Below are 10,584 nucleotides of genomic sequence, written 5' to 3'. Positions count from 1 at the left end.
CACATTGGAACTCCATTTGTAAACAGACTTTTCTTTAATGGTCACCAGTCCCAAATAACCACAGAGAGGCTGATATTAATTACAAATGCTTGGCCAATAGCTCAGGCTCATTACTAACGAACTAACTCTTACCTTTATGTTAACCCATATTTCTTATCTGTGTCTTGCCATGTGGCTTGGTACCTTTTCTCAGTACAGCATGGCCCATTTTTCTTCTCTCAGTGTCTACTGGTGACTCCTCTGACTCCATCCTTCTTCCCAGAGTCTTCTCTGTCTGGCTGTCCTGCCTATACTTCCTGTGTAGCTACCAACCAGTCAGCTTTTTATTAAATCAATCTAAATGAAAAATCTTCACAGTGTACAAAAGGATTATTCCACAGTAGACAAATGACACATGTTCTTTTTTCAATTAACATAATTTTATTGATTCTTTTGGGTATTTCATATCATATACCTCAATCGCACTCATTTCCTCATCTGCCCTTTACCCAAAGGAAAACTAAAAAAAAAAGAAATAATAAAATTAAGATAAAAATAAAAAACAAAAAAATAAAAATAAGAATATTAATTAAAAAAACAAACAAAACAAAAAAGCAAAAAGCAAAACCAAAACAAACAAAAAACAATTTGTCCCTCAGTCTTTCCTGCCTCTCATTCATCTTGGTGACTTTGGGAGCTGCTATGTATCTTGAAGTACATCCTTTTTGTCCACACAGCTTTACTTGAAAATGTTCATTGTTTAATGTGTTATTGGTCAGGTTAAAGGCTTTTGGTATACCATCAACACTGGACCCCCACTGAAACTCCTCCAGGATATCCTGCTGTTGCCCTGAGTCATGGAAATCCTGTAGCTGTGGTTCTTTAGGACCAGTCCCTTCATGCACTCTAGCAGGTCATAGATGGTGTAGATGTTGGGGAGGGCCCACTCAAAGCCCCGGATGTATAACTGGGTTGTTCTAACTGGGTTGCTAGGACCACCCCCCTCAGGTGAGGAGCAGAACCAGACCTCCTGCAGCAGTGGTAAGGGGTGGAGCCAAATTTCCCATGTGCAGGGGGTGGGGGACACTGGACAGCTCTTCTATTGGGGGTGGGGCCAGCTTTCCTGTGCCAGGGTCATGGGGCCTTTATCACAGGGCCCACAGGGGCTGGGCCAGCTCAATAAATCCTTGTGCTTCAACACATGGTTCACATGGGCCCCTCTGTTAAACTGGTAACACAGACATCAACACAGACCCCAGCTGCAGCAGGACCCCGGAACCAGACATAACTATCAGCAGCAGCTTGAGCCTGGATGTCATCATGACCCCAGGTCGCAGTGCAGGCCTCTGAGATCAGCATGGGCTAGCAGCAGAGTGGTCTCTGGACTCCAGCATGGTCCCAGGTGGTGGCCCACACCCCGGGCAATCGTATGGCCTTCAGTGGAACAGGAGCCATGAACCTCAACACAGACCCTGGCTGCAATAGGACCATGAACCCAAACATGGCTCTTGGCAGCAGCTCAGGCCTGGTCAACACCATGGCCATGGGTGGCAGTGCAGGCCACTCAGCTTGGCATGTCCCCGGCAGGGTCATGTCCCTCGGACCCCAACATGGACACAGGTGGCAACCTGGAAGCTGGGCATCCTTGTGGCCTTTGGTGGCAACGCAGGTCATAGACATCAACACAAACCTCGGTGCAGTAGGACCACCGACCGAGACATGGTCCTTGATAGCAGCCCAGGCCCAGATGTCACCATGGCCCCTGGTGACAGCACAGACCGCTCAGATCAGTATCAACCCAGCTGCAGGGTGGCTTGGACACCAACATGGCCCCAGGTCGGGGCCCAGACCCCAGGCACCCTCACAACCTTTGATGGTAACAAGTACATGGATATGAATACAGACCATGGCTGAGGCAGGGCCATGGACCCAGACATTGCCCTTGGCAGTAGTCCAGGACCGGATGTCACCATGGCCCCAAATGGCGGTAAGCAGGCCTCCCACATCAGCCCGTTCCTCACTGTCTTTACCTCTTCAGATCTGCCTCTCTCAACAGGACATGAACCACTCTGCCTTTCTCTCTGTCCTATACTGCACCATACCTTTGCTCACCATAATGGCACATGACCACCCAGGGCCGCAAGGTGCCTGGTGGGACCATGGTTTCTTCTCCTTTCCCAGGATAAAAAGTTCTGAGCAGGTATGTGTGTCCATCTCTGCCCACTCAGTTCTTATGGCACAGAGCAGGATAGTTGATTTTTTCTCCCTGCCCACGTGTTTTTTTTTTTCTCCTATGCAGGAATTAGCATCAAATCTTTTGTTTTGTGTGCTTTGATTGGAGTATATGTGGAAACCAGAAATGGGCCAGGGTGATAGCAGGTGCATCTATAGAGGAGTGATAGTGATCAAAAGAATCAAGCAGATCGTGGAGTGATGGGGATGGGGAGTAGAGGGACACAACAGAGGTTTACTGAAATGAAGGAAGTGTACATGAGAGAAGCACAGCAGAGTAGAGTGATAGAGATGGGTGTTAGGGAGACAAAGAGGAGAGAGTGAGCGTGCTCGAGGGAAGGGAGGATGGAGAGAGGAAGAAAGAGATCAAGGGACAGAGAGAGAAGGAATGAGGGAAGCAGTGTGGGGAGGAACGCAGACGGAGAACATGGGTAGAGCAGACAGAAAGGGCGGGCCAGAGGGAGACAAAAGGCACAGCCAAAGCAGCAAGGCTAGAAGGAGAAGGAGTAGCTGCGGAGAGAGAGGTAAGACGGTGAGCTGGTGCTGGCCTAGGGTAGGGAAGCGGGTGAGAAAACCCAAGATGCCAGCGTGGACTTTGAAACATATAAAAGGTATTCATAATACCGAAGGAGCCTGGAATTGGACTTTTGGAAATTGGGGAAATGGAATTTCTTTTGGACCTGACATAAAATATATCAGCACATAGTATCACTAACTGTCCTTGCTGGTTTTATGCCAACTTGACATAAGCTAGAGCTCTCAGAGAAAAGGGAGCCTCAGTTGAGAAAATGTCTCCATATAATGGGCTGTGGACAAGTCTGTGGGACATTTTCTTGAAAAGTAATTGATGTCAGAGGACCCTGAGTTGGGGGGTTAGCATTAAACTGCACTTAAAACAGCAACACCTGCTTGTACCAGTGCTTCTTTGGCCTGCCTGGATAACTCAGTTTACATGGATGTATAACTCCTCTTTATCCTTAGGTATGCTAATTAGTGCTTCCTCTTCTTCTTCCCCTAAGGTCTTATCCTGTATATGATTCTGAAAGATGGAACTGAGTGGAGAGGACCAAAGTGAAAATTCAGCTATTTAGTGGAACACTATGTGTAGTCACTTGCCCTGGGGACTGGTCTACCCACAGTAAAACAATGCTTTCCAGATACTCCAAGATAGGGTGCAATGATTCATGATGCTCTCCTGGGAAATACAGACTTCTGAATTCCAGTTACCGGCTCCCTACCCCATATCTCCAATTTTACTGGAGAAGACATTGCCTTGTTTCAGTGGAAGGTATTTTCACTTGCTTCCCATATGGGACGCAAAGGAACTAGAACAGTGCCACTGTTCTTTACATTCCTCACAATACTCTATCCATCACAGAGCTTCTACCCACATGGATCATGCCCATATAAAGCCTAGTGGTTCCTCATAGTGATCCATTTGGAACATTAGAGCATACTTGGATTTCCTGGGCATTTGAGATATTCACAAGCAGGGAGAAAGGAGATTCTACAGAAGGCACTCAACATCCTCAGTACAGAGATTGGCCTTCCTCCCCAAAGGAACCACACACACACACACACACATACACACACACACACACACACACACACAAAAAAAAAAAAAAAAAAAAAAAACTGTTCAGCAGTGCCAAGGGTAAGAGTCCCGCTCTGCACTCAAAACATACCAGGACTTAAATGTTTCCAACCTGCAGACATGACTACATTCCTGTGTGTCATTTTTCAGTTTAACTGCAAACATCTCATCTTAATGTCAGGCCTTTTGATTTATGCTATTTACATTTCATCAGTCCTTTTCCCTGCCATAGATTGGTGGCAGTATCTGAGCACATGATCATGGCTGGCAGACTTTAATATGTGAAAACCTTGAAAGAAAGAAACACATCTGACAGTAGGAGAAGATACAAGCTTGAGACATACCACAGAAACCAAGTTGATGTTTATTTAGAATGAGTTGATAACTATATTAGTAATGTGTGCATCTACAAAATTTCTTTAAGGAACCTTCTGGCAGGTGTTACAAATGCCAGAGTCCTCACCTCAGACCTTTTGAACGATCAGTTTGGAAGCACAGTGGACCTTCACTTCACTCTGTGGTGTCAAACATTTAATCTCAAAGAGGAACATATTCACACGCAAGAGTGAGATGGTAGTTGTCAGGACCCCTAGTGGGAACACATCCGTGTAGTGTTTCTTTATAAGAACATCTTTCTTACCAGGAAAGATGGATGGAAAATCAAGTATGATTTGGCCATAAAAGTCTACGACATGGTTCCAGCATACAGAAACCAATGTGCAAAGGCTGCTAGCAGACAAAACTAAAGCATAGATCTTGTATAAAAATATCTGCATGTCAATAAGTGGCTCTTTCATGCAGCTGATCTTAATGGCCACTGCACTGAAAAGAAGGACTGCAGGTTTCATCAAAATGGCGCACACTACCAGTGTCTGGGCAAACTGAAATTCAGGTGAAATGGCCCATGTTGAGTTGGTAGGGCTGTGCAGCAGCCTCCTGATCACAGACCCAGAGATGTTAAACTCTTAAGGGTAATAAGCTTCCCAGAGTCCAAAAAAAGAATCACAAACATTATTGTCAAATGTTCACATGCACCAGCACCAGCTGCTCGCAAGGGCTATTTCAAACAGCAAAGCTGATCGGCTGCAAATGAGTTCACTCAGTTTGAAGAGACACTTCTTTCCCACAGCAAGTCTGAAGACGAGATTGAAGAAGTTTAGAGTCAAGCTAGGAACATATAGAAGGGGAAAAATAGAGTATGTCGTGGTTTATAAAGCACTGAGTGCTCATACTTTGTCCCCGCTGTCTCAAAGTTGTGTTTAAGTGGTCTATGTATATATTATGGTTCAACACACTGTAGGTAAGAAAGAAGCCTGGAAATCCAAGTGTAGTAGAAGTAACCACTTTAAGATATTTTGGACAATAATGTCATAAAATCCATCAAATGCTAAAAGATTTGTTTGCTGACTAAGAATTTCAATGCTTGGAATTAATAGGGACATAAGAGTTTGCAATATCATATGCAAGACGATACCTATTTCACCTTTGTTTATAATATATCAACATTATTAATAACTTAAAGGAAAATAATAAGTAGAACAATACTCAAATTAATTGTCCTTTCTAAAGAATTGTAGCAGAACGTTTCATAACTATTACAAATTGAACACTTCTATATCACCTGATGAAAGAACAAATAAAAATTAAAAAATACACATAGCAAACTAATTTATGTCAAAATAATAATATACTTGACATATATAAATATGTTGATATGTGTAATGAAAGATATGTGAACATAATGGGTACACTCCGTAAAAGGCACCCCTAGTAGATCAACTGAGTAGGTACACTATCATTCTTCTTTGTATGTGTTTTTGAAATGTGCACATTTTTGAAGAAAGCTATGTGTATTTTAAAAATAAAGCCACAGGGTAAATGACCTTCAAAATCTATAGGTAACCAGGTTGGGAATATCCCAGCAGTACAGTGATTCCCTAATATGTGTAAGACACTGAATTATTTTCTCAGTACCACATATCCAAAATCTCTGTATAAAATAGGTGGAATCACAGATATTTCTGATTTTTACACATCTCTTACTCAAAATTTCACATTTATATAATTTACTTCATTTCAGTGAAACTAAAAAAAAAAATATCCTGACACAAAACTACACTCCATATTGACACTATCAGACAACATCTTTGAACCTTCTCTTAGTTCAAATTTTTAGAGGTAGCATTAGGGAGCCTGCATAGGACTGACCTAGGCCCTCAGCATGTGTGTGACAGTTGTGTAGGTGGTCTGTTTGTAAGACTCCTAGCAGTGGAATCAGGACCTGTCCCTGGTGCATGAACCAGCTTTTGGGAACCTGTTTCTCATGCTGGGATGCCTTGCCCAGCCTTGATGCAGGGGGAGGAGCTCAGTCCTGCCTCAACTTGATGTGCCATCCTTTGTTTAAACCCATGGGAGGCCTGCCCCTTTCTGAATGGAGTCAGAGGAAGAGTGGATGGTAGATGGGAGTCGTGGGAGTGAGGGAATGGGAGGAGAGGAGGGAGGGGAAACTGTGGTCGGTATGTAAAATAAATGAAAAAAGTTAAATAAAATTAAAAAAAAAACTCATGCCCTGAGGACCCCTGCTGTGTCATTTAGCAGAAAGGAAGGAGGAGGATTCATTTAGTCACTAAGCATGTGGACAATGTCATTGCCAATGCCCATTCTGAAGGTTTGAGGGAACTGTATTCCCCTTGCCAGGAAACCTTCCTTAATAGCTACCCACTGCTCCACAGGCTCTACAGTCTTCTCTGGAATATGCTTTCTAACTGGAAGAAGACAGTAGCAGTACGACTTGGGAAGTTATATCAGCAAGATGAGTTTGCAGTTCATGGTGTCTTGGGTACCTCCGCTGTCTGTGAGTTCTTCCTTGCCAAGGCGGATCTGAAGTGGTGGACTGCAGGAGCAGTGTGCTTTGAAGCAGAACAGGGAACAGGATGGAGATTGCTGCTGTGCCCAGTAAGTGAGCTAGCCTGGCAGGATTGGGTGCTGCCCAGGTCTGAAAGTCATGGAATGTATGCATGTGTTTCATAAAGACCCAATCTGAAAGCCTCCATATAACTAGCTTTAAGTTTTTACCTTTGTATATTGCAGGTTGGGAAATCCATTTGGAAGATGACTGGACTGCAAATGTTCTTCCTAGTTACAGGAAATGCTGACAGTAGACGGAGTTGCAAAAAGGCAGGAAACACCTTCAGCAAAAGAAGTTCTGTTAGGCAAATATTGCAGCTCAGAACAATGTCTTGCCAATCCATGGCTCTCCCAAACCCTTCCATTCCTCTCCTGTGCTTGGCTTAGTTGGAGCCTCATTTAAACACTTCAGAGGTATTATCACATCTGATATTACTGACCCTTCAGTGATGTCCACACAATTACTATCCCCATTTTATAGACAGGGAAACAACACACAGAGGCTAATGTATATACTCAGCTTCAGGAAGCTTCACAGATATAATGGGCATGGAAGCACCCAGAGACCTCATAGTCACAAACTGAGCTACCTGGCACTTATGATACTCAGCAGAATTTCATACACACCTGATTATATGCCAATGGCTTTCTCTGGCCTTCTGTGCCCTGGGAAAGTGAAAGTGGTTAGTGAAAAACTACATGAAAAATATAAAATACTTGCCTCTTTGTCTCTTCTAAGTTCAAGTGTTAGTAACTGTCAACTATAAGATAAGCAACTATAAAAGTTCTTATGCTTTCATGGCTACTAGGGCATAATGGTGGATTGTGAGCAATGAATAAGTTTCTAGATATATATAGCCATAAAGGAGCAATGTGCTAAACCTTTATGTGAGAAGTCTTTCAAAGAGAAATTTACTTTTGAAATCATGCATCAAATAGCCACTATAATATCTGATGACCATAACAAAGAAAATTATTTTTAAAAGAGAAAAAAGCTACTTACGTAGTAGAAGGGAAAAAAAAGATGTTCCACTATAAAAGCCAAGTGTCTTTCTTAGAGAATTTGGGGACACATGACCTTCCATAAGTTTCTTAGACGTAAACTAGTTATTGGAAGTTTGTAATTGCTGGGCTCCTGGGAGATCTGTGTTTTGGTTACAAACAAATCCACCTTTTCTCTTTCTGTGTTTTACTTTAAACATGACTGTCTTAGGGTTTCTATTACTGTGATAAAATGTCATGGCCAAAAGCAACCTGAAGAGCAAATGGTTTATTTCACTTATTTTTCAAATCACAGCTCATCATCAAAAATGTCAGGGAAGGAACTCAAGGCAGGAATCTGGAGGCAGGAATCTGGAGGCAGGAACTCAAGGCAGGAATCTGGAGGCAGGAACTCAAGGCAGGAATCTGGAGGCAGGAGCTGAAAGAAGCAGAAGTCATGGAAGAGCACTGCTTTCTACTCCACTCCCCATGGCTTGGTCAACCTGCTTTTTAAACTATCCAGGTCAAGAAGAGGGTCTTCAGGGCATCCAAGCCCAAGGGTAAGTGCTTCTGGAATGGCTTCCACTACTCAGCCTTGAAGGAAACTATGGAGAACAATCTTCTGCTCTAGGAACTTTCAATCAATAGGCCAAATTTATAGCTACCACTAAGGCTTTGTAGTTGATAGAACACATAGAGATAATCATATACACAGACTCTAGATAATTCTTCCTGTTGTTATATGACAGTGTTGCAATATGGAAAGAACAGGGAGTATTAAATAACCAAGCATCCCTATCAAATCTATACACCAGTGTGTTGCCAGCCTCCAGGGGAAGCAGAGTGGAACATTGTGCTGCTTGAGGAATGTTTAGAGTATGTCTTTGGAGATGGACTCATTGCTTGGGGTTGTCATCCGGTCCAGCTGTGCAGTTTCAGGGTCTGGAGACTTCTTCCTTCAGTATACTCATGCATCTTTAACATCATCATGATCCAAAACCTGAACCTAGGCAGGATATGCCTGATCTACACTTTCTGCTGTGTGGTGGCTTCCAGGCCTTACTGAGGCCACAATCAAGAGAGCATTTCTTCTGGTCCTACACCTGGGGCCATATAAGGGTTCTAGGGCCATGCTGCCATTAGGTCCATGCTGATCTAAGTGACCTGCACTGCCACCCAGGGCCATGATGCTGTCCAGGCCTGAACTGCTGTCAGGGGCCATGCCTGGGTCCATGGTCCTGCTGGAGCTGTGATGTGTTGATGTCTGTAGCTCCTGTTACCACTGAAAGCAGTGAGGATAGGGCTGCACAGAGTTGGCCCAGCCCCTCACCACCTACACCACTCTGTAGAGCAGGCCCTGCACCTCCCCAGGGCAGTACAGTTTATCCCTACCTGCAGGGCTGTGGGTGAGCAGACCTTGAATATGTCAGAGTGGGAGAGCTAGCCCCATGGTCTCTCACGTGGTGACATGGGTAAGGTAGAGATACCCCAACTTGCTCCTTGCCCCTTACCCCTTGACATCTACTACAGGTTGGAAAAACTGGTCCCAGGGTCATGAGAGTGGGAGAGTTGCCTCTCAATGGCTGCAGCACTCAGGAGAGTGGACACCTAGCTGGGGCAGCATAGTAGAACTGACCCCATTCACAGAGGCACAGCTGATCCTGCCCTGTGAATGAGCATGGGAGATCTGGTCCCACCCTTCATGTGCCATATGGTAGAGTGGATGAGGGAGAGATGACCTCCCTCTCCCTCACCCCTCAACACCTGTGGTGGGTGAGAGAGTTGGCCCTGAGGTCATGAGAGTGAGAGAACTGGCCCTGGCCCTCACCTGGAGCTCCACTAGTGAGAGCAGGCCCTGTATCTTACCTGGGCAGCACACTAGAGCTGACCCTGCTGGCGGGGGCACAGGTGATCTTGGGCCTGTAGGTGGGAGAGGAGCAGAGCTGCTCCTGCCCCCTCCCTGGTATGCCATGAGATGGCAAGGGTAAGGGAAGTGTGCCCTCTCCCTCCCCTTGTCACGTGCTACAGGCAGGAGAGCTGACCTGGGGGCCTAAGAATGGAAGAGCTGATCCTGCCCCTTACCAAGTGCAGCAGTCCAGAGAGCAGGCCCTGCCCCTCGCCTGGGCAAAACAGTAGAGCTGGTCCTGGTGTGTGAGTGCTGCTGAGCTGGACCCCAGGGTGTGAGGGCAGGAGAACTGGCACACTGACTGCTGACTGCTACACTGGGTGAGCTAGCCAGGGCAGTGCTGGAGAGCATGCCTGGGTGGTGGTGGTGAGGGAAAGCCGGCAGGCTGACCGACCCAGCTACCACCCAGGCCCAGAACCAGGGCTATGAGTTAGCCCACCCCAACATCCACTGCATCTATAAACTGCTGGAGCATGTGAAGGGGCCGGACCCTCAGATCCAAAGCTTCAGGATCTCCACGACACAAGGCAACAACGGGATATCCAAGAGGAGTCCCAGTGAGGGCCCAGCATTGATAGTGTAGCAGAAGAAACCAGAGGCCTCGAACCAGACCAATGGCTCTTTGCAATGAAGAATTAAAGTAAAGATGTGTGGACTGTGTGACTCACTGGGCCACACTGCAGTTCCAATGTCAAGTTTCTTCTTAATTTGTGTTTTTGTTTGGTTTTACTTTTAAATTTTGTTTTGTTGGGGAGGTTGCAAGGCTAGAGGGTGGAAGTGAGGGGAAAAGGAAATGAGTGGGATCAGGATGCACTATGTGAAATCCCCAAAAGGTCAATTAAAAAAATTAAAAAGAGTGGATTTCTGATAGTGAGCTATGGAGATATATTGTAAGTTGTCCATCAAGATCCAGTTCCAGGAAATGGGAAGACAAGAGTTGTTGAGATGGAGCATGGTATAGTACTACTGCAGAAGTGTTCAAACT

At 45.1% G+C, this 10,584-nt stretch overlaps 1 pseudogene; it reads right to left on the bottom strand.

Moving 5' to 3' along the window:
* Nucleotides 1-4,269: 4,269 nt before the first annotated feature.
* LOC128116540 (uncharacterized) lies at nt 4,270-6,909 on the bottom strand (annotated as a pseudogene).
* Between the last annotated feature and the right edge of the window lie 3,675 nt (nt 6,910-10,584).

This window comes from Peromyscus californicus, unplaced genomic scaffold (assembly GCF_007827085.1).
Source record: "Peromyscus californicus insignis strain IS unplaced genomic scaffold, ASM782708v3 Scaffold_10__1_contigs__length_136768540, whole genome shotgun sequence".
Classification (NCBI taxonomy): domain Eukaryota; kingdom Metazoa; phylum Chordata; class Mammalia; order Rodentia; family Cricetidae; genus Peromyscus; species Peromyscus californicus.
Note: the sequence above shows the minus strand (reverse complement) of the source record. Positions and strands in the feature narration are given on the sequence as shown.